This window comes from Lactuca virosa, chromosome 4 (genome assembly GCF_052849685.1).
Source record: "Lactuca virosa cultivar CGN04683 chromosome 4, Lactuca_virosa_CGN04683_v6, whole genome shotgun sequence".
Lineage (NCBI taxonomy): Eukaryota > Viridiplantae > Streptophyta > Magnoliopsida > Asterales > Asteraceae > Lactuca > Lactuca virosa.
Genome location: NC_136429.1, coordinates 338,995,783 through 339,021,165, shown reverse-complemented (window position 1 = coordinate 339,021,165; position 25,383 = coordinate 338,995,783). Strand labels below are relative to the sequence as shown.

General features: G+C 37.5%; 1 pseudogene; it reads left to right on the top strand.

Moving 5' to 3' along the window:
- The first annotated feature begins 2,678 nt into the window (after nt 1-2,678).
- Nucleotides 2,679-24,617, top strand: LOC145106177 (DNA mismatch repair protein MSH2-like; annotated as a pseudogene).
- The last annotated feature ends 766 nt before the right edge of the window (nt 24,618-25,383 follow it).

Genomic DNA, 25,383 nt, shown 5'->3' with positions numbered 1-25,383 from the left:
GGAACCGATCTAGACGCTCGTTACACCTACCCCTTGCTTTCTCAAGGTGTTTTCTTTGAGCCTTCAATCGATGGAGGATTCTATTAAATGGGTTCTTACAAGTGAAGAAGATGGATCCAAGTTTTGAGTCATGGTTTTTAACATAAGTTTCAATTATGAATGAGATTGAGTTTTAGTGCTTCAATTAGAGGTTGTGAAGGGATAATCTCTGTTAGAGATCTTTTATTTTTTTAGATGAATCTAGAAGAAATTCTTGAGGGTTGGATCCAACATTTGCAACAGTTTATGTTCTTCAAGCTTCGTGGATTGAGCGAGGGTTTGATGTGCTTACAGTTTCTAGGCAGAAAAAGGGTTGAAGGCAGCTATAATGCTTCAATCTATTTTGTTGGTGGCTGATGAAGAGAGAAATGCAGGTGAGGCTAAACAAAGTTAGGATTTCAATTGTTGGGGGGTAGAAAGGAACCGATCAAGTGTTTCTTGAATGTTTTTTTAGAGAGATGAAGAAGAAAAGCGAATGAGAGAGAGAGAGAAGGTGGGCCCTTCTTATTATTTTTTTTATTTTTTAAATAAATTAATTAATATTAGATTTAAGAAGAAATGAAAGAAAAATGGAAAATAAATACCCCAAGGGTATTACAGTCATTTCACTATTCAGGGGGACCAAAAACACAACAAAACTAGCTTAAAAGGACCACCAATCCAAAAATGTCGGGGTTTGGACTAAAACCCCAAAAAAATACATATCACATGGATCATTTTTGCAATTTTGTCTTGTATAAAATAATTGTTTCAAAGCTGAAATATTTCAGCTTTGATATTCTAACTTTGATTGATTGTAACTCATTGAATATAATATCAAAACCAACAAAATTATAGTCTAAAATCATCTACAAACTCTAAATTACACGTTGAAAAAAAACCGCATGTAAATCCGACTAAAAACGAATGAGATATGCTTGTTTAAACGATTTTACAGAATATAAAATTTTAATTTATTGCTGAAAAGCTGAAATATTTCAGCTTTCATATCCCAACTTTGATTGATTGTAACTCACTGAATATAACACCAAAACAACAAAATTATAGTCTAAAATCATCTACAAACTCTAAATTACACGTTGGAAAAAACCACATGTCAATCCGACATAAAACGAATGAGATATGCTTGTTTAAACAATTTTACAGAATACAAAAATTTTAATTTATTGCTGAAGAGCTAAAATATTTCAGTTTTGATATCCCAACTTTGATTGATTGTAACTTATTGAATATAAAACCAAAAACAACAAAATCATAGTCTAAAATCATCTACAAACTCTAAATTACACGTTGAAAAAACCTCATATCAATCCGACTTAAAACGAATGAGATATGCTTGTTTAAAAATCTAACTTTTTTTTATAAATAAGTCGGTGCAACCGGTTTTTACCCGGAACCGGCCGAACCTTACCGGTAAAAAAACCGGACCGGACCGCCCTCATATCCTAGAACTGAGAACCGGCCCGAAGGTCCAAAAAAACGGTTCGGTCCGGTTCACCGGTCAGGTCCGGTCCATATGTTCAAATGCTCACTCCTAGGCTGATATTAAGAGAACATGGGATGATGTAAGGGAAGCGTGCGTGTATTTACGTCAATAGTAGGAAGCTACATATTTAACTGGTACCATGTTTCTCATTTCTTTAGGAAAACAGGAAAAGTAATTCGGTTATTGGACAAATTATTAATACTATTGACGACGGTGAGTCTAACCGTCGTCCTCAAAATCACAACCGTCTAAACTCCACGTTCTTTCAATCTCGTCCACATAAACTCGATTTTGGCGGTTTTTTGCAGTTCATCGGCTCCTAGTTCTTCTCCCCCACGATTCCGTCGATCCCTCTTATTCGGTAACTGCTACAATCACATCGTTACTTCAGCAGTTAATCGGAGGTTACTTCAGCCTTCCGTCTTCAGGTCCCTCACGATTCCTCCCATCGTTCAATCAGTTTTTAGGTTTCCCCACCTCCCACGTTCCCTTTCTCTGTAACTCCTCCCAGTTTCCCCCTTTCCCTGCTCTCTCAGTCGGCTTTTGTTAACTGCAGGTGGTTCTTCGTTATGTTGCGTCTTCTACAGCTATATTCACCCACGATTGCGTGATTACGTGTGGAGGTATTTTTTCGGAGGAGTATAAAGGCCCTCCCACCCCTTGATTTCCTTCATAAATTGTTATTCGGGTCTCGGTGTTCCAATGAAAAGAGCTAGAAGCCATCACCAACATTATTTCCCGTTTTCTTCTACCTCATGGGGCTCGCACGATCAGTAACATGCCTCTCCCGCTGATCAAGCTTCTCATGACGATACCCATTGGGTTTGATTTTAAGGTTTTCTTTTATCTATCTTATTGTCTTTATGTTTTGATTATTATCCCCAGTCTAAAATTCCTGTTGAATAACAATTATCCTCATAATGTTCTGTAATGGGTTTTTTCTTCACACCTGATCCTTTGATTTCATTATTGGCTTTTAATTTTAGACTTTGTTGCTTAATTTGATGTCAAAGATGGATATATAAAGTTGTCTCTTAATTTGATGTCAATAGGGAAGCCGATTTATGGAAGCTTTACATGATGCATTTCATCCCCTTTAATGGATTTACATGATACATTTCTATATTTGCTATGGCGGAACATTATCCTCATAATGTTCTGTAACAAGTACATGAGATTAGATTCTGCAGCTATGAGGGCATTGAATGTTACGGAAAGTAAGACGGATGCCAACAAGAATTTTAGTCTTTTTGGTCTTATGAACAGAACATGTACAACTAGCTTGGGTAGATGGTTACTTCATTTATTGATAAAACAACCTTTGTTAGATGTGATAGAGATTAATAAAAGACTAGATTTGGTTCAAGCTTTTGTGGAGGATGTCACACCCCCCAAACCTGAACGGCAGAAACGTTCGGGGACGGAGGACGTCATGTTCAGTATCATAATAATTGAATAGTAAAGAAAGTACACACCACCATAATATAAATATATTTGAAAAGTTTACATGATTGTAGTGTTACATGTTTGAATATCAAATACAATATGGTGATCCAAAATATGTTACTAACGCCAGCGCGTTAGTCTTCAAAAGTAGTTGCTACCTGGTTTAACGTTTTCCTGAGAATACAAGTTATTTCAAAGAAAAAGTGTCAACAATAAAGTTGGTGAGTTCATAAGTAGTGTCTTGAGAAAATGTATGCCATTCGAAAATTTGTGTATGTTTTCCAAAAAATCCATATTTTCTAACAAATGTATGAAATGAGTATGAAAGATTGTTGTATAAATTGTATGTATTTGAACCAGGAAAATCCTATATTTTCCTAAAAGTGAACTGCAGTCTAAAATGACCAAGACCGTAACCTGTAAGCAACTATGACATGCTCAAAAGAATGATGTATAGTTTTATTATAAAACAAAACTATAAGAAGATTTGTATTTGAATGTGAAAAGAACTGTATCTGTTACTTTTCCCGTGAAAATGTAATATCATAATAATTGTCTATCCAGTGAGTTTTCATAACCATATTATCATAATTTGCCTGTAGCGACGTTCTTCAGGCGTCGAAATGTTATGACACTTGTCACCCCGGGGACTGTAGCTAACAGTCAGGGTGCGGGATCATTAGTCCCGTATAGATCTATACACACTTGTCACGTTCTCCGGACGGGAGATTCTGGTTATAAAACAGGACTTCTAGCGGTACCTTAATAGGTATAGTGAAGATGAATGACTCACAGATTCTCAATTAAGTCACGTATTAAAATGAATATGTTAGATCCTGAAATGATTACCCTTTTCCATATTATAGACAAAGGCATAATTAAGAGGTGTATGTTCTTGTATGTATAAGAATGGTATAGTGAAAATGGTTACCCTTGATATGATGCAAACGTATAAATAAAGACTATAATATTTATAAACATGTTTCATCCCGAGAGGGTAAAGTAGTGTAAGATGTTTTGCATGTTAACAGATCCATATGATAGTCATGAAAACAACATGAAATGTATAACAAAAGATTGATGTTTTCACACGGGATTAACCATGTGTTTACTTGTATTCCCCCCCCCCCCTTTAAAAGTGTTTAAAAGCATTTAAAAGCATTTGAAAATGTAGTGATAGGGGTATGAACTCACTTGGTTGAAGTGGCGGTTTGAAGACGATGAGACAAGAATCGAACAGAACTTCGACTGGAGAAAGCTGATTTCTCGGGATTCTCGGGAATCTCGGGAGCGTAAAACTTCCTTCGGAACTTGGATATGAAAACCGAGGCTTCAGAATGGCTTCGAGGGGTTAAACGCAGAGCAAAAGCACGAGAAAGAGAAGAGTTGAGCAATTAAGCCCGGAACCCTCGCACCCCTTTTCTAGAGGTTGAACCGCCTCGGTACGCTGGGTGTACTCTAGGAGTACGCGGGGCGTAGTGGGTCGTCATCGCTTACGTACTTCGGACTTGATGTCTGTGATGGGTTTTGAGCATTCTAACACTTCCTAAGTGTACATGCAACCCTAATAACCTTGGATCTATGTTTGTCTAATTATAATGCAAAGTTGAATTCCAAGGTTATATTCCTATCTAGCATACATGGGGAACAAATTTTAACTTGCATGAAAGATAGAATAATTTACCTTGTTGTTGCTTATGATCCTTGAAACCTTGTGAGCCTAGCACCCCAAGTGTGATGCCTCAAATGCTTCACACAACACCAAATGCTTTTGGAATGACTTTAGAGAGAATACACACTTCTAAAATCGGCCTAGCCCTCTTGTTTCTTAGTGTCCCAATTTTGGTGGAGAACATGTTGCTTATATAGTGTGTCACATCTAGGGTTACACCATGTAAACCCTAATGTGGCATGACTCTTCATTTCCATGACCCATGGGTTTGTAACTCCCATGGAGCCTCCATGGAGCATTCAATGGGTTTAACCCAACTTGATTATCCATGGAGCCTTTTAGCCCACTATACAAGTTATGGATGATTTACATGATCAACCCATATATTTAATTAGTCATCTTTTGATCACTTAATTAATCCTAGATTAATTCTTGATCAATACTAATTAAATAATACTATTAATATATTAGAACTTATAATATATTAATAAACCACAAGTGTTATTTCTCTCATTTAGTCTATCCAAATGCATGATGCCATGCAACCCAAATGGACCATGCCGGGTCGGGTCAAGTACATACCATAAATACTTATGGACTTAGACACCTTATCCAACAGTCTGATGGGAGGGCTGCTGGCCGATGGGACGAGGCCCTTATCGCCTGGTACGCGGGGCGTACCCTCCTTTTACGCGGGGCTTAATTTGAATTCCCAAACTTCTAAATTACGTAACTTTCGCGTACGAGCTCTGTATTTGGCGTTCTTTATATCCACGCGTAGGTGAGGCTGTACTCTACAACTTTCGTTTAGACTCCGTTGGCTATTTTTGACTTTATCTTTACCAATATATTTTTAACAGGCCGGGACTCGAAAAGTCCGTTAAAAATCCATAACTTCTTCATCCGACGTCCGTTTTCGTCTGTCTTTTTACCGTTGTATTACTATTGTCGAGATCTTCGATTCTCGTTTAGGTTGAATTGGCCAAAAGTCACTCGATATCTATTTCGAGTTTTTAGCTGTCTACCGTTATGTCCGAAACTTCGAAAAATCATAACTTCCTCATACGAAGTCAGATTTGGGCGTTCTTTTTATGCACGTTCACGGTTTAATGATATCTACGACTTTCATTTATATACCTAAGGCTAAAAAGTATTTTATTGAAATTTCACGTTTTACACTTAATAGCGTCTTACCGGAATTGTTACGGACCTTCAATTGGTCATAACTCATTCGTTACACCTCGGATTTTAGTGTTCTTTATATTTTTTGTTAACCTTATTATGATATCTACCACTTAGTATACTCAAATTGAGCTTTTTGAACATTTCATTTTTGACGCTATTTTTATTAATTCACAAAGAGATTACAACATTTGACTCTTAGTCATTACATTGATCGGAAAATAACGGGTTGTTACATCATCCCCCCGTTAGAGGGAATTTCGTCCCGAAATTAATTACAAAGTAAAAGTTTATGGACTAGGGAAGAGATGCGGGTACTTTTGTTGCATCTGATCTTCTCGCTCCCAAGTGAATTCAGGTCCTCGCTTAGCATTCCAGCGAACCTTCACTATTGGTGTGCGACTCTGTTTAGTTCGTTTGATTTCCCTATCCATGATCTCGACGGCTTCTTCCACAAAGTTAAGATTTTTATTTAGTTCGATTTCCTCGAGTGGAATTACAAGAATTTCGTCGGATAGACATTTCTTCAAATTAGATATATGAAACACCGGGTGTACTTTGTTAAGTTCGACTGGAAGTTGAAGTCTATAAGCTACTGGACCAATCCTTGAAGTAATTTCGAAGGGTCCAATGTACCTTGGGTTTAGTTTTCCACGCTTCCCGAAGCGTATCATGCCCTTCCAGGGTGAGACCTTCAGTAGAACGCGGTCACCAACCTGAAATTCCAAGGGTTTTCGTCTTTTGTCGGCATAGCTCTTTTGTCTATCCCTCGAGGCTTTCAGTCGCTTTCGAATTTGAACGATCTTTTCAGTCGTTTCCCTAATGATCTCCGGACCAGTGAGAGTGCTATCAGGGACTAGCCCTCTCGCCAACTGCGTGTCGCCTACTTCCGCCCAGCACAAAGGTGATCTGCACTTGCGGCCGTACAGGGATTTAAATGGAGCAGTCTTGATACTAGTGTGATAACCGTTGTTATAAGAGAACTCAAATAATGGTTAGTGGATGTCCCACTCTTTACCAAAGTCGATCACACATGCTCGCAACATGTCTTCTAGGGTTTGGATCGTTCTCTCACTCTGCCCGTCAGTTTGTGGGTGATAGGCTGTACTTATATCTAGCTTAGTACCTAAGGCCTTCTGTAGCGTTTGCCAGAACCTTGAAGTGAATCTACTGTCTCTGTCCGAGATGATAGATATCGACACTCCATGAAGGCGCACGATCTCTCGGATGTAGGTTCTTGTTAGTTTCTCCATCTTATCGGTCTCTTTGATCGACAAGAAGTGGGCAGATTTGGTTAACCTGTCGACGATCACCCAAATAGTATCGTGACCACCCTGTGTCTTGGGTAGTTTGGTTATGAAGTCCATGGAAATCTGCTCCCACTTCCACTCAGGTATTTCGGGCTGATGGAGTAGACCTGAGGGCTTCTGATGTTCTACTTTGATCTTGGCACAAGTCAAGCACTTGCCCACATAGGTTGCAATTTCTGCTTTCATGTTTGGCCACCAGTAGAGTTGTTTGAGATCCAGATACATCTTATCTGAACCTGGGTGCACGGAGTATGGGGTATTGTGTGCTTCGTCCATAACCATTTCTCTAAACCCACCGAACTTCGGTGTCCAGATTCGGTTCATGAGGTAACGTACTCCGCCACTCTTGATCTCAAGATTCTTGTCCATCCCTCTAAGTGTTTCACCTGTCACATTTTCGGGTTTCAAGGCTTCTAGTTATGCTTCCTTGATTTGTGTTGACAGCTGCGAATGGATCGTCATGGTTAATGACTTCACTCTTCGACCAGAGTACTCCTTACGACTAAGGGCATCTGCCACCACATTGGCTTTTCCCGGATGATAACGAATCTCACATTCGTAGTCGTTGAGTAGCTCAACCCAACGTCTTTGCCTCATATTGAGCTCCTTCTGATCGAATATATGTTGAAGGCTCTTGTGGTCTGTGAAGATGGTGCACTTTGTACCATATAGGTAGTCCCTCCAGATTTTTAGGGCGAACACCACTGCTCCAAGTTCTAAGTCGTGAGTGGTGTAGTTGACCTCATGCGTTTTTAGTTGTCATGAGGCGTACGCAATAACCTTTCCCCGCTGCATTAGTACACAACCCAGCCCTTGTTTGGATGCATCGCAGTATACTACAAAGTCTTCTGCCCCCTCTGGAAGAGACAAAATGGGTGCACTGCACAGGGCTTGCTTCAAGGTTTGGAATGCAGTATCTTGCTTTTCCCCCCAGTTGTAAGTTACACCCTTCTAAGTCAGGGAGGTAAGAGGTTTTGCAATGCTGGAGAAGTTCTGTATGAACCTGCGGTAATAGCCAACAAGGCCTAGAAATTGGCGAATTTCGGTTGGCGTTGTTGGCGCAGACCAATTCTGGATAGCCTTGATCTTTGAAGGGTCCACGTGGATTCCCTCTTTGTTGACCACGTGACCTAGGAAGTCCACCTTCCTAATCCAAAACTCGCATTTTGAGAATTTCGCGTAAAGCTTCTCAGTTCTTAGTGTCTCTAAGACTTGTCTCAGGTGTTGACCATGTTCTTCTTTACTTTTTGAATAGATGAGTATGTCATCTATGAATACTATCACAAATTTGTCCAGGAACGAACGACATACCCGATTTATTAAGTCCATGAACACGACGGATGCATTGGTTAGTCCGAACAGCATCACTACGAATTCGTAGTGACCGTATCTAGTTCGGAAGGCCGTCTTAGGAACATCGCTCTCTAGGACTCTCAGCTGGTGATATCCCGACCTCAGATCGATCTTGGAAAAGTAGTTTGCTCCTTGGAGTTGATCGAACAGATCGTCTATTAGTGGTAGGGGTACCGGTTCTTAATGGTAAGTTTGTTGAGTTCTTGGTAGTCGATGCACATTCTGAACGATCCGTCTTTCTTTTTCACGAAAAGCACTGGTGATCCCCAAGGTGAGAAACTTGGTCGGATGAATCCTTTGCTGAGAAGTTCGTTCAGTTGACTGGATAGTTCTTGCATCTCTGCTGGGGCTAAGCGATACGACGCTTTGGCCACATGGGTGGCTCCAGGAATTAAGTCGATTCGGAATTCGACTTGCCTTGCAGGAGGTATTCCCGGAAGATCCTCAGGAAGGACATCAGGAAAGTCACAGACGTCAGGCGCGCTCTTGATGTCTTCTACTCCTCGTTTCACATCCACAATATGTGCCAAGAACGCGTGGCATTCCTTGCGCAGATATGTTTGAGCCTTGATGCAAGAGATGATACGAAGAGGGGTGCTAGGTTTGTCGCCATAAATAACGAGGGCTTTGCCATTTGGTAGATTAAGGCGAACGGCCTTATCGTAACATAAAATTGATGGGTTTAGGCCATAAGAACATCCTATGTGCTCATGCAAACCCTAATGCTTGGATCTAGGTTTCTCTATTGTACATGCATTCATCCAAGACTATAAACCCTAGATCTAGCATGTGATAATCAATATTAACATATGAATTAGGGTTTAGATCATACCTTAATTGTTTTATAGCAATAACAATCTCAAATCCTCCTTGTAATGACTTTAGAAAGCTTAGAGTCACAAGTGTCACTCCTCTAATGGCTCACAAACAACAAGAGCAAGAGGATGAAGAATAAGGAAAGAGGAGGCTGCCCAAAACGTGTGGAAACCCTAGTGGAACTCTTAGCCACGTTTTTGGGGCTTAAGGGTACTATATATACATGTAGGCTATTAGGGTTTTCAACTAGGAAACCCTAATCTGACTGCTTAAGCCCTAAGCAGCCCATGGACCCTTTTAGAATATCCCTTGGGCGATTTCTAATGGGTTTCCCCATAGAATTCGTCCAACCTATTATTGCAAGGTGATCCATAGCCCAAATGCAATTATCTTATAATTACAGTTCCAGTCCCTTAAGTTTAATTAATCTCTTTTAGCCACAAAATTAATTATCAATTAATTCTTGACTAATATTAATTAAACAATATGATTTCTCCTTTAATATATTATTCTCATAATATATTAATAAATCATAATTAATCCTTTCTCTCCATAATTCATCCTATCAAGTTGCTTTGGTGAAGGCAACCCAAAAGGACCATGCACCATCGGGTCAAGTACATACCAAAATAGTTATGGACTTAGACACTAATCCAACAGTCTCCCACTTGGATAAGTCTAATAACTATTCTGGGTATGACTTCAGATCCTGATCTGCAATCGTAGCTTTCAAAAACCGCTGTCAACTCTGATCCTATCAGAAGCGTGTCCTTTAGATAAGGGATCATATATTCCTCCATTCTAGATATCGTATAGACTGAGACATGGATTTAAATCATTCTCTCTGTCTATGTGTTGTTTCCCGATTTCCGATTTATGACGACTGACAACAGACTACAATTGAACACATCAAATTAGTCCCGGCTTGGCCAAGCGCTTAGTTGTCATCACTAAATCATCGAGGGGCCCACAGATATCGCTTTCATCCTACTTTGGATAAAAGGAACGGATAAACTTTGATTCAATGCTTGCTTGCACTCACTTACCGAATCACACACAACAATATGTTTTATGACACCAAGTTACTGGTGCGTTTACATATTATCAATGTGTAACCGACTCACAAGATACAACTCAAACATCTCGGTTTCAAGAATATAAGATATTATCGTCTCACCAGTCACTCGTGATAAAATCCATGAAGTGATCCAAGTGAGCGTGGGTTTAATCCAATGCTCCAATCATATTCATAAGCACTTATGAACGTTGCAGCAAACATTTGCTTATGTCTAATACACTTTAGACAATCTACAAACCAATTCATGACAGTCTTCATTCATACCTACTTCCAACATATGAACGACTGTGGACCATTCGAATAATTTGATTATTCTGAAATAATTTGATTATTCAGGAAGTCAAAACATGCAAAGTGAAACACAAGAATAATACTAATCCCATATGGCCCCAAACTCTGGGTATAAATAAAACATTTTATTTAATCACCATATTGATTACTCATTATTTGTTATTTCGGGTAATCAACTTCTTACTTGAATTATTACTACACTTGTCCCATGCTCTCAGCATGCACACAATGTTTACCTATGGTCCTTTCTTTGTGAAATAGATCAAATGAACACATTTCCAATCATATTCATTTCACAACTCCCAATCCTTATCACAAGTATAAGAATATCAAATTCTTGTTACTTATGCTAGATTCTAACATTTTATGCAATGATTCTTTCGTAAAGTCACAGCTCAAAATCATCAAGACTCGGCCAATCTCTATCAGAAACAATTCTATAGATATGATGTCTCTCACTCAAAGTACATTCCTTTGAACATCCTTCTTGCATAAAAGTTTCTAATCTAGACATAGATTCTTAATATCTAACTCCCAATATGGAAACATTTCCATATTTGGCATATGACAATTCATTCTTAATAGAATCTTATCTATTCATAATAATGTCATCCAATACCATACTTCCAACTACTCACAAGCGACCAATCCTCAGCAAGCTTTGGATCGTCCTTTGATAGTTGTTTAATTATTTTAGTCAAAACCGATTCTAGTCCTTTTTCCCTCTAAATGCGCTAGACATTTTTTGAAAATTTTAGAATGGTCAAATATTATAGCACTTGCAATCGATCCTATACCCGAAGCGTATGGAACACGATGCATAATGTCTTACATAAAGATATGATGCTTTATCCATCTTCTGCCATAATATTTTATGTGTCTCGTTCTTACAATTCGAACTATGAAGAGGGATGCCGTAATCATAATCGAAATTTAAGAACACACTATGTATCCTTTGACTAAATTTATTAAAATTTCTCAATCTAAGCTTTAGATTTTGAAATGAAGTACAATATTCTCTCCCTTAATTATAGCAAAACAACTATTCAACCCTTACGACTTTGCAAGGTATGACTCTTGTTTTCTATAATTAATATTGCTAACTTGCAATACTTGCCTTAATAATCATACAAGCACAACATTTATGCTCCCACTATCATGATGATTATTATCATATAAGCATAACACTTATGCTCCCACTAGCTTTGACATGTTTTTAGAAAACAACTGAACTTCCAGAAAACAATACTTATTGAATTTCTGAAGTTCATATTTCTAATACCTAATGCTTTGATAATCCTTTATCTAGGCTTCTTAAACTTACACACCTTTGCCTTAGATAGCTCATATGTGTGTCTAAACAATCCAGACTAATTGCCAAATCTCACAATCGAATTATGGAAAGGGATGCCGTAACCATAATAGAATTCGAGAATACAATTTCATAATCACTATCTTCTTAAAATCTCTCTTAGTGAAAGCATTTCCTCACAGTCATTTTCATGAAGGAGGGAATCTTATGACACTTAGATTTTAATGGTGTATGTGTTCCTATCCATGCGAATTTGTCAAAACCAAAGTTTGCGACAAATCCAAACTCATATGGACTGAACTTTCTCAATTTTGATTTCTTGCCTTATGGTAACACGAGTGCCCACCATGTCTTCCAAGTAGTTAAGCAGTTCACCCTTTCATATCAACGTACTTTTCATTGATCAAGGTGCTTGCCTTTTATGCGTTCAAATGAGAACTCATAGAACTCACATGCATAATTAACTTAATTGGAATGGCACAGAAACAAAATAATGTCAACACGATAGGTTGTAAACCTCAAGTCGTGTGCTAGTGATGATCGATAAGGTTTATTCTCGATTAGTTCTTGAAACTTTTCAAGACCATTAAGACTCCCACTGACTCCTTGACATATAAGATTCTTTTGTCAATAAACATTTCTCGACAAACAAATATTCAAGAGTTAGTGTAGTTTTTATCAAGACAAAACACTTCACTAAATTGGCCCTAGTTGGTCTTTGTCTTATCCAAGACATCACAACTTTCCAATTGTGCAAGAATAAGAAAACCTTTTCAAATTTCACATTTGATGAATGTTATAAACCTTCTTAAGACTTGTCACTCAATTCACAATCTTAACTCTAAGACTTGGTTTTGGAACGAAGTATGATTGACTTCTTGATTTAACCATTTCTTCAATTCTTGATTCCTCTTCTCAGACATACAATTGCACTAAGACTCACTTAGAGGATCAATTGAGATATGGTTCTTAATCATTAAGACCTATCATAAAACATAATAAAAAGGTACTCTCCCTTCTTCTTAGAATAGAGAAACTTTTATCTTTCTGCCTACTTGATTCTTCTTATTCGTTCTGCTATTTATTGAAACTCTTTCAATCAATTAAGAATTACACTTAATCTCATAAGTATAATCATATTTACTTAACCTTAGTAAATCATGACGAATATCTTTGTTACTCTTGTGGTGGACTTGATCAACACACAACCTTGTGTACTCGATCTCCTAGTCCTTCACTTGACACTTTGTTAATGAATTAGTCTAATTTCCAAATATGAAATTTCTCATTCATCATGCAACCAAGTTGTATGATTCCAAGTTTCTGTCCAATTGAAACTTGGGCGATGAGAAACTTTCCCTATTTGATAAATTTTTGACCTTTCCACAAATAACATAATTAAGAATCAAATCCATTATTGCTAATAATAGAAACTTACATCAATTTTTCATACACGCCATTGCAAGGATAAATAAATAATATAAAATCAAAATTTATATTATTGCGGAAAAATTTGTCCTTACAATGCAATTCAACTGAAAAACTATGTTGTTAAATATTCCTAAGCAATCTATTCTAACTCCAAGTAGTAGCTTAATATTCTAATCTTCAAGTAATGCGATCGAAATCCATTTCTTCACGATTAGATTCCGCTCACTTCTTCCCTTAAGATTCCTCTCTTTTCTTCGATCCTACAAGACATCGAAATGTAATCTTATCACATTATGTATTAAGAATCTAGAATAGGAACTTAAAAGAGTTAGTTAATGGATTTTACCTAAAGTAGAGCCATACGTTTTGACTCTCCCATCTCTTAGATCTCTTAGGTAAATAGGGCAGCTTCGTCTCCAATGCCCCTTCTCTTGGCAATAAAAGCAAATTGACTCTTTTGGAACAACACACGAAACTACTTCTGACTTTGCCTTTCTCTTATGATCAAACTTTTCGATCATGGCATGCCTTTCGTTGCCATTGTCTATATCCATAGAGGTCTGGAAGGCAGATCCACCAATCAACTTTGCTTTTCTAGTGCACCAAATCATTGCTGATTCAGCAGCAATAAGCATATAGGTGTGATCGATGAGGGTTACGTCATGGTTCATCATATAGTACTCTCTTACGAACTCACTATATGAGTCAGGAAGTGACTGAAGAACCCAGTCAACAGCCAGCTCCTCACAGACAACAGACCCCAACATTCTTAACTTATCAATGTGCGACTTCATCTCTAGGACGTGTGCACACACTGACTTTCCTTCTTCATGTTTGCTTGCCAAAAGGGCTTGAGTGAGTTTGAACTTTTCAACCTTTTGAACTTGTGGGTTAGGGAGAACAATAGGAGGAGGTGGAGGAAGTGAAGCATGATCTCGTGTTCCTCTATCGAATCGTGGAATATCATCTTCATGTGAAAAGCTTGTTCCACGGGATTTGGGAAGACCATAGTTGTCATACTTTGACATCTACAAAACGGGAGAAAAATTCAAGTTAGTTGATTGATTGAGTCCTTAATAAATCACCCAAATGAGATATTAAGGCTAGGACCCAACACAATACTCTACAACTTGGGAGAGGGATGCCGTAACCCAAATTGCAGAACATTTGAAGGTAAGTGAATGACGATTCACTAATTTCCACCATGAAAAACGAAAAAGAAATTTAAGTTTTAAATCTATTGAAAATTCCTAGATCTTTTGAGATTCATTGAACATTTCAATGGCATGTTTAAATCTTGATATGCCCCTCGATTTGTGACTGGGATGCCGAGGATCACAAAACAGGGTGTGAATAACCATGCAAACTTACATGGTGCCCCCAATGTTACAGTCACCTATTTGATGTGCCGGTTAACCACACACGCTCCACCGAACTATGACAAACAATGAGTCACCCTTTGCTACCTTTGCTTAGTACCATTTAGTGTGCCGGTTAGCCACACACGCTCCACTAATGTCTTCGCAAGGGCACAAAGTGTAATTTCATGGAATTGCATCAATTCACTTTTGTCTAAAGTAACTAAGATTGGGAATTTTGTATAAGACATTTAGTTACTTAATACTTCATTATACTTTTAATGGAAAGGGTTTGCCCTATCCTACCCGTTCGACTAACGACCCTCCACTAGTCAAGAGTGCGGTGGGTAAGAGTGGATACCCATTCAATCGCCATTTTATAGGCAATTTCCTTAAACACCCCTTATAGACTAGCTTCGTGAATGAGGCCTACTAACGGTAAGACTGACTGTTTACTCATACATATATATAATACTAGACTTTTAATGTTATATATACTATAGGGTGTATTTTACACTTTTAAATTACTAGGTGGTCTAATTTAATAAAACATACTTTTAATTTAATTAAATGTAAACCATATCACTATGGATTTATTAACTCTCTTTTAATTATGCACTTAATTAATTTAATAAAACCATAAGGGTGTGATTTGAACTTTTCAAAAAACAATACTAGGGTTTTAGAATCTAACATTTCTAAATTAAACTTTTAATCAACTTTTAAATTCCAAAACTTGAGGGCAAGTTTTGAAACATTTCAAAACATTAGGGTTTAGAATTTAAATATTTCAAATCAAACCTTTTAATCAAAATTTAAATTCCAAAACTTGAGGGCAAGTATTTGAAACATTTCAAAAAACACAAGGATCAAATAGCAAATAATTTAAATTAAACAATTAATTTAATGATTATCTAAATTTGACCTAATTTCAATTTCTTGCAAGATAAGTTACCCAATTAATACAAATAATTAATCTTTAATCATATAAGGAAGTTATTATCTAATCAATTGGTAATTATCTTTTGTTTAATCAAGGATATTCTCAAATATAAGATAAAATTCGAATATTAAAGACCCAAAACAATTAAGGCAAGTATCCTCAAGCAAAATAGCAAGAAATCCCGAAATCTGCTCTTACTGACGCTCGAACTCGCCGAGTTCCTCTATGGACTCGCCGAGTTGGAGCAACTCGCCGAGTCCACATTGGAACTCGCCGAGTTCATCAGTCAGGGAGCCAAAAAATCGATTTTGAAGCTTGAACAAATAACCAAGGCATCAATACAATAGAAACCAATCAAGGCTCTGATACCACTGATGGGTTTAGGCCATAAGAACATCCTATGTGCTCATGCAAACCCTAATGCTTGGATCTAGGTTTCTCTATTGTACATGCATTCATCCAAGACTATAAACCCTAGATCTAGCATGTGATAATCAATATTAACATATGAATTAGGGTTTAGATCATACCTTAATTGTTATATAGCAATAACAATCTCAAATCCTCCTTGTAATGGCTTTAGAAAGCTTAGAGTCACAAGTGTCACTCCTCTAATGGCTCACAAACACCAAGAGCAAGAGGATGAAGAATAAGGAAAGAGGAGGCTGCCCAAAACGTGTGGAAACCCTAGTGGAACTCTTAGCCACGTTTTTGGGGCTTAAGGGTACTATATATACATGTAGGCTATTAGGGTTTTCAACTAGGAAACCCTAATCTGACTGCTTAAGCCCTAAGCAGCCCATGGACCCTTTTAGAATATCCCTTGGGCGATTTCTAATGGGTTTCCCCATAGAATTCGTCCAACCTATTAGTCCAAGGTGATCCATAGCCCAAATGCAATTATCTTATAATTACAGTTCCAGTCCCTTAAGTTTAATTAATCTCTTTTAGCCACAAAATTAATTATCAATTAATTCTTGACTAATATTAATTAAACAATATGATTTCTCCTTTAATATATTATTCTCATAATATATTAATAAATCATAATTAATCCTTTCTCTCCATAATTCATCCTATCAAGTTGCTTTGGTGAAGGCAACCCAAAAGGACCATGCACCATCGGGTCAAGTACATACCAAAATAGTTATGGACTTAGACACTAATCCAACAAAAATGTCCGCACGATGAGAACTTAGCCAATCCATGCCTATGATGACGTCGAAACTTTTTATTGAGACTGGCATGAGGTTGATTGGAAAGGATTTATTGTTTAATGAGAGGGTACAGTTTAAGTATATTTCCTTAGCGCCTTCTGTTTTCCCGTTAGCCATTTCTACTACAAAAGTTTCACTTAATGGTTGGGGATTTGTTTGAGTAGATTTTTAAAACTATGACTCACAAAACTCCTCTCCGCTCCACTATCAAATAACATGCATGCATATGAGTTATCGAGGAGGAACGTACCCGTAACAACAGTGGGGTCTGCAACGGCTTCCTCCTGGCCCATTGCGAATACTCGGCCACTTCCCTCAGCATTCCCATTGTTTGCTTTCGGGCAGTCCCTTCGGAAGTGTCCCGTTGCTCCACACTCGTAACAAGTACGACCTACTCCTACATTTGCGGCTGGGGCGGCTGGTTGGGTTGGTTCCTTGCAGAAGCGGATAATGTGTCCCTTCCAGTTGCACTTGGTGTAATGCATCTCACGGCAGGGTCCGTGTTGATGAAAGTTGCACCTATTGTACTTCGGCAGATTGCCGATGTACGGCTTTGTTGGTGTGGTGGTGGTAGGGATAGTAACAGCGTGAACTATCACTAACTGTTGCCTCTTGGGGTTCTCTTGCGGGGCTTGCCCCTTTCTCTTGTTCCAGGGTTTCCTTCGGTCCTCTACCTCCTTCGGTGGGTCAGCAGCAACTGTGATGGTACCTTGTTTAACCCCGTGATCGATTAATCGTTGTTCCAGCCGCTTCGCGCTGTTGAATGTGACTGGGTTGGAAGCCAAAACATGCCCTTGAATCTGGGGTGACAGCCCCCATATGTATCTTTCCACTTTCTTTGGTTCCGGGTTGACCATACCCGGGCACACAGCTGACAAGTCACTGAACCTGGCCGTGTAGGCGGCTAGGTCGGACCCAGTCATCTTTAGGTTCCATAACTCCTGCTCCAGTTTTTGAATTTCGCCTCTTGGGCAGTATTCTTCTAATAGCAGGACTTTTAAGTCCTCCCAGCTCATGGCGTTGGCGACTGGAAGAGATACCGATTTCACATGGCCCTTCCACCATGTGAGGGCTCGGTCTGTGAAAGTACAAGCAGCAAATTTTACCTTGCTTGCTTCTTGGCATGAACAGATTTCAAAGACCGTCTCGATCTTTTCGAACCATTGCATAAGTGTAATGACTCCTCCAGTGCCGTTGGACATCTTTGGCTTTGCGTTTGAGAACTCTTTGCATGTGCATTCCCTGACCTGACCATGACCAGTGCCATGGTTAAGATGATTGGTACTACTTCCGGCCCCTCCATTTCCATTAGAGTTTATTTGTGACAGTGCAGCTGCTACTGTTGCGGTGATAGCAACCTGCACCATGTTGGGGTCATAATGGGGAGGTGGTGGTGGTGGCGTTGGTGTTGTGTTGTTTACCCTGCGAGTAGATCTGCGAGGCGGCATCGTGCTGTCAAAGAATTAACAATGAAGACAATAAGTCTTTAATGATTGAAAGCCACGTGTTAATGAGTTAGTTATTTTAAACATTCATGAATTGGATTTGACCTAAACAAGGTTTTGAGTTTGATTCATAATGAGAGTTTATATATTAATAGATAAACTTATGAATTTGAGTGATAACCAAGAAATTTTTACACGCAAAGGAAATACTTCATTATATATATATAAGTTGGGTTACATCATAGTGTTTGGAAAATTGTGACCTTTCTAAAGGTCTCCGATACAGAAGTTAAGAAAAGTAGGACTTTTAGCGGAGATCCTATACTATAACAAAATTTTGGGGTCGAGCAAGTACTACTTGCGACGCAGGTGGCGCTTGGAGCTAGACTCCGCGTCTGATTGTTTGGCTTCCATTAGACGCCTCTCAAAGATGGCTTGCTGCTCCCTCATTTCCCTTATTTCGGAGAGGGCTGCATCCATTTGGCCTTGGAGTACATCGGTGTGGAGTTGGGCATTTTCCTGCAATCCGTCCAGACGACGAATGTCGGCAGCGTTACCTTGTACCTCCACGTTGACTTCGCGAATCCGGTTCGCTTGGACTCCTGATTGGTAGGACTGGTTGGCTAGCTTGCCCACAATGACTGGGAGTGCCCGGTCAGCTGAACTTCCACCACTGACGTCGTAGAAGTCCCGACACATGCCGTAGGGAGGGCACAATCCTTGCTGTTGACTCCAATGGTGAATGTGACTTCCCCAGACGGGAGTTGGTCCCTGAAAACCTCTTCGAACCGCAGGAGGTCGGACGGCTGGTGGATTGATTACTTCTGGTTCTGAGTCTGTCCCGTCAGAGCCTTCCTCTTCCTCCTCTTCCATTGGTTCCTCATCCTCTTCTGGGTCGTCTTCTACCCATCCTCCGTTGCCTTGATTGGGGTAGTAGGGGTCTCCGGGTAGATGGAATCCAGCCATTGTGTCTATACGAGAATAGGGTTAAGAATTGACTATAAACTAAAGCACATACTGAAGTATCAAAGTTTAAACTTATTGCATTTACCCAATACTCCTATAGTATTCTAAATGTTATGTTTGATTCAAAAAGGTTATGCTTTTGGTAAGTTTTTAGACTTGTTGTCCACTGCAGCTACTCCCTGGCATACGTTAGTCGGCTCTCGGACAAATATAGTTGATCAAGCTATATTCATCCCAGTTCCGATTACATGTTCCAAGGCATACCTGCACTGCACAACTCATGAATAATACTTCTATATTGTTTTCAATATGATACTGACCCCGTTATGCAATGTATGCATGTATACTTTATAAAAATTTCATTTTAAAAGTATAACACTCAATCAGAGTGTTTTTGCCCAGTTGTGTTTATAGTTGTATATGAAAAATGGTTTTGATATACTTAGTTCACTATAAACAAAGCTCTGATACCAATCTGTCACACCCCCAAACCTGAACGGCGGAAACGTTCGGGGGCGGAGGACGTCATGTTCAGTATCATAACAATTGAATAAGTAAAGAAAGTACACACCACCATAATATAAATATATTTGAAAAGTTTACATGATTGTATGTGTTACATGTTTGAATATCAAATACAATATGGTGATCCAAAATACGTTACTAACGCCAATGCGTTAGTCTTCAAAAGTAGTTGCTACCTGATTTAGCGTTTTCCTGAGAATACAAGTTATTTCAAAGAAAAAGTGTCAACAATAAAGTTGGTGAGTTCATAAGTAGTGTCTTGAGAAAATGTATGCCATTCGAAAAATTGTGTATGTTTTCCAGAAAATCTGATATTTTCTAACAAATGTATGAAATGAGTATGAAAGATTGTTGTATAAATTGTATGTATTTGAACCAGGAAAATCCTATAATTTCCTAAAAGTGAACTGCAGTGTCAAATGACCAAGACCGTAACCGGTAAGCAACTATGACATGCTCAAAAGAATGATGTATAGTTTTATTATAAAACAAAACTATAAGAAGATTTGTATTTGAATGTGAAAAGAACTGTATCTGTTACTTTTCCCGTGAAAACGTAATACCATAATAATTGTCTATCCAGTGAGTTTTCATAACCATATTATCATAATTTGCCTGTAGCGACGTTCTTCAGGCGTCGAAATGTTATGACACTTGTCACCCCGGGGACTGTAGCTAACAGTCAGGGTGCGGGATCATTAGTCCCGTATAGATCTATACACACTTGTCACGTTCTCCGGACGGGAGATTCTGGTTATAAAACAGGACTTCTAGCGGTACCTTAATAGGTATAGTGAAGATGAATGACTCACAAATTCTCAATTAAGTCACGTATTAAAATGAATATGTTTGATCCTGAAATGATTACCCTTTTCCACAATATAGACAAAGGCATAATTAAGAGGTGTATGTTCTTGTATGTATAAGAATGGTATAGTGAAAATGGTTACCCTTGATATGATGCAAACATATAAATAAAGACTATAATATTTATAAACATGTTTCATCCCGAGAGGGTAAAGTAGTGTAAGATGTTTTGCATGTTAACAGATCCATATGATAGTCATGAAAACAACATGAAATGTATAACAAAAGATTGATGTTTTCACACGGGATTAACCATGTGTTTACTTGTATTCCGCCCCTTTAAAAGTGTTTAAAAGCATTTAAAAGCATTTGAAAATGTAGTGATAGGGGTATGAACTCACTTGGTTGAAGTGGCGGTTTGAAGAAGATGAGACAAGAATCGAGCAGAACTTCGACTGGAGAAAGCTGATTTCTTGGGATTCTCAGGATTCTCGGGAGCGTAAAACTTCCTTCGGAACTTGGATATGAAAACCGAGGCTTCGGGATGCTTCGAGGGGTTAAACGCAGAGCAAAAGCACGAGAAAGAGAAGAGTTGAGCAATTAAGCCCAAAACCTTCACACCCCTTTTATAGAGGTTGAACCGCCTCGGTACGCTGGGCGTACTCTAGGAGTACGCGGGGCATAGTGGGTCGTCATCGCTTACGTACTTCGGACTTGATGTCTGATGGGAGGGCTGCTGGCCGATGGGACGAGGCCCTTATCGCCTGGTACGCGGGGCGTACCCTCCTTTTACGCGGGGCGTAATTTGAATTCCCAAACTTCTAAATTACGTAACTTTCGCGTACGAGCTCCGTTTTTGGCGTTCTTTATATCCACGCGTAGGTGAGACTGTACTCTACAACTAGTTTTGACTTTATCTTTAATAATATATTTTGAACAGGCCGGGACTGGAAAAGTCCGTTAAAAATCCATAACTTCTTCATCCGACATCCGTTTTCGTCTGTCTTTTTACCGTTGTATTACTATTGTCGAGATCTTCGATTCTCGTTTAGGTTGCATTGGCCAAAGTTCACTCGATCTCTATTTCGAGTTTTTAGCTGTCTACCGCTATGTCCGAAACTTCGAAAAATCATAACTTCCTCATACACTGTCAGATTTGGGCGTTCTTTTTATGCACGTTCACGGTTTAATGATATCTACGACTTTCATTTAGATACCTAAAGCTAAAAAATATTTTATTGAAATTTCTCGTTTTACGCTTAATAGCGTCTTACCGGAATTGTTACGGACCTTCAATTGGTCATAACTCCTTCGTTACACCTCAGATTTTAGTGTTCTTTATATTTTTGGAAACCTTATTATGATATCTATCACTTAGTATACTCAAACTGAGCTTTTTGGACATTTCAGTTTTGACGCTATTTTTATTAATTCACAAAGAGATTACAGCATTTGACTCTTAGTCATTACATTGATCGGAAAATAACGGGTTGTTATAGAGGATACTGGTTTTCGTCAGGTTTTGAATCAACACCTGAAAAGAATAACTGATATTGAGCGATTAATGCCGATTATTCAGAAAAGAAGAGCTGGTTTGTTGCATGTTGTCAAGCTTTATCAGGTGATTAGTGTTTAGATTTTAGTCTCTTTATAAATTTTTAATACTGTGATCATGCTTCATGGGCTGAGTTTTGGATGGTGTAATGAAATAAGTTGAGACACATTGAAATAACTTGAACTAAATTAGTCACATTTTAGTTTGTGTAACAATTGTGAATAATGAGTATATGTTTTACTGTTTTTCTTTATGCAGTCAAGCATCAGAGTTCCATACATCAAAAGTGCACTGGAAGGATACAATGGTGAATTTGCATCACTGATCAAGGAAAGATACATGGAGCGCCTTAATTTTTAGACTAATTATGAACACATAAACAAGTTCATTGGTCTTGTGGAAGTTTCAGTTGATCTTGATCAACTTGAAAATGGAGAGTACATGATTTCACCTGGTTATGACTCTCAATTATCAGCCCTAAAAGACGAACAAGAATCACTAGAACAACAAATACACAATTTACATAGAAAAACAGGTGATGACCTTAATCTGGCTCTTGACAAGGGTTTAAAGCTGGATAAAGGCACATAATTTGGACATGTTTTTAAAATCACAAAAAAGGAAGAACCAAAAGTGAGAAATAAGCTTGCTGCCCAATTTGCTGTTCTTGAAACCCGAAAAGATGGTGTAAAGTTTACAAATACAAAATTAAAAAAAATTAGGAGATGAATACCAAAAGATTCTAGAAGAATATAAAAGTTGCCAGAAGGAACTGGTCACCCGAGTTGTTGAAAGAACAACTACTTTCTCTGAGATAGCTACACTTTACTGTATCATCTTCCTTCTGTAATGGGCAAAATGGTCATAAACTAATCTTTTTATACAGGTGTTTGAGGGTTTGGCTATGTTGCTTGCTGAGCTGGATGTCTTGCTAAGTTTTGCTGACCTGGCAGCTAGCAGCCCCACCCCTTATACCACACCAGAAATCACACCTTCGGTAACAATTTTAGAATTTCCTCTTTTTTGTTTTCTCTTTATGTGGTTGATGATAATTTTTTTAAGGATATGTTTTAATTACGATTTTTCCATTGACAGGATACATGCGATATTATATTAGAAAACAGTAGACACCCTTGTGTGGAAGCTCAAGATTCGGTGACTTTTATACCAAATGATTGCAAACTTGTAAGATCTCTTGCAATTTAGAGCATATTTCTGGTTATTTAAAAAAAGTGGGACTGATTTATTATTTTTATTTTTGGAAAATACTAGGTGAGGGGAGAGAGTTGGTTTCAGATTATAACGAGCCCCAACATGGGTGGAAAATCTACATTTATACGTCAGGTAGGCATTGAGTGAATTTAGTTTTTATTATTTGGTTGGATATATATATATATATATATATATATATATATATATATATATATATATATATATATATATATATATATATATATATATATATATTTGAAATAATGATTTTTTGTAGTTTATTTTTACAAGGTTGGTGTGAACATTCTTATGACACAAGTTGGATGTTTTGTTCCTTTTGATAAAGCTTCTATTTCTATCCGTGACTGTATTTTTGCTCGTGTTTGTGCTGGTGACTGTCAGGTAAATTACCTTTTTTATAAAATTTAATTTTAGTTGTTTATTATTTTATTGTTAAATAAATAGGGATCTTTATGCTCATTGGCTGTTTTTTTTAATATTATATGTAAAGTGGCAGTATGGGTAATGATTTCTTTTTGGATAAAGTGTTGTAGACATAGAATCTGTTTCTTTTCGAGTCTGAATGAGACTAAATGACCATTTTACCCTTTAATTTGAAAAAACAAAGTGGTTGAAATTGAAAGGAAAAGAGAATTAAGGCAAATAGGTAAAGGATCCGATTAATGTCTGAATACATTAACATAGGTTTTTGGCTCGACATATAAAGTCATTATGTCCAGATTAAGTCAAAAAGAAACAGCTATATATAATTATCCTGATTAAGTGCTTAACCCATTAAGTAAAAAAGACACAGCCCCTGAATCTTTGAAATATTTTGTTTATTCAGTGATACACAGTTACATGGAGTTTCTACCTTTATGCAAGAAATGCTGGAAACAGCTTCAATTTTAAAAGGTGCAACTGACAAATCACTAATTATTATCGATGAATTGGGTCATGGAACTTCAACTTATGATGGATTTGGTTAGTTTCATTTCATGTTTTTTTCCTAGAGTACTATGCATAAATTCATAAATGATTGATTCTTATTGATTGATTTATTTTATATTATATATATTAATATTAATATTAATTTTAGGTTTGGCTTTGGCTATTTGTGAGCACTTGGTTGAAGTGATAAAAGCAGCCACTCTATTTGCTGATTATGTGTAACTATTTTGACTTTCAGCTCTACATTGAATAATATTTCAATTTTTAAGTCTTAAATTGACCGTGTTCTTTATTTTATGTTATGTATGCAACACAATTATAGATATTATTTCAAGATATAGAAAGATAATTGGATAGATTTGTCATGTACATAGCTAATATAGGAACAAATGAAAGAAATATGCTATAAAAATAAGATAAATCAATATATTGTTTATACATTTGTCATCCTATAAAAATAAGATAAAATCAATATATTGTTTATACATTTATCAACCTGTCCACCGGACGGGTACGACACTAGTTTTACCTGTTTTTGACCAAGCAATCTTGTTTTGACCGGTTGTATTATGACTGGTTCCGGTTCAACCGATTGAATCGGTGAGTTTCAGTTTTCAAAAATATTTATAAAAATACAAACATACATGGCTTAACCAAATGTTAGATACATTAGTCAAATATTATATACAAGGAAGTTTTATATACCAAGTACTATCTAAAGCTGTAAATTAAACAAATATATTTTGAAAAAAAATATAAATGGGAGATGACACAGATAATAGTTTTTAACATATTAACATAATGGAACATACCAAAATTTTGTGTGACATTTAGTGTGAGTTTAATACCATGAACAAGAGAACTTTCAGAGAAAGAATAAGAAACTTGTCATTTGTAACTATAGTTAATTCCATATGACATTCTCTTCATCTTTTGCTAACAACCTAAATCAGAACAATCTTTACATTAACATAAATAAATATTTACC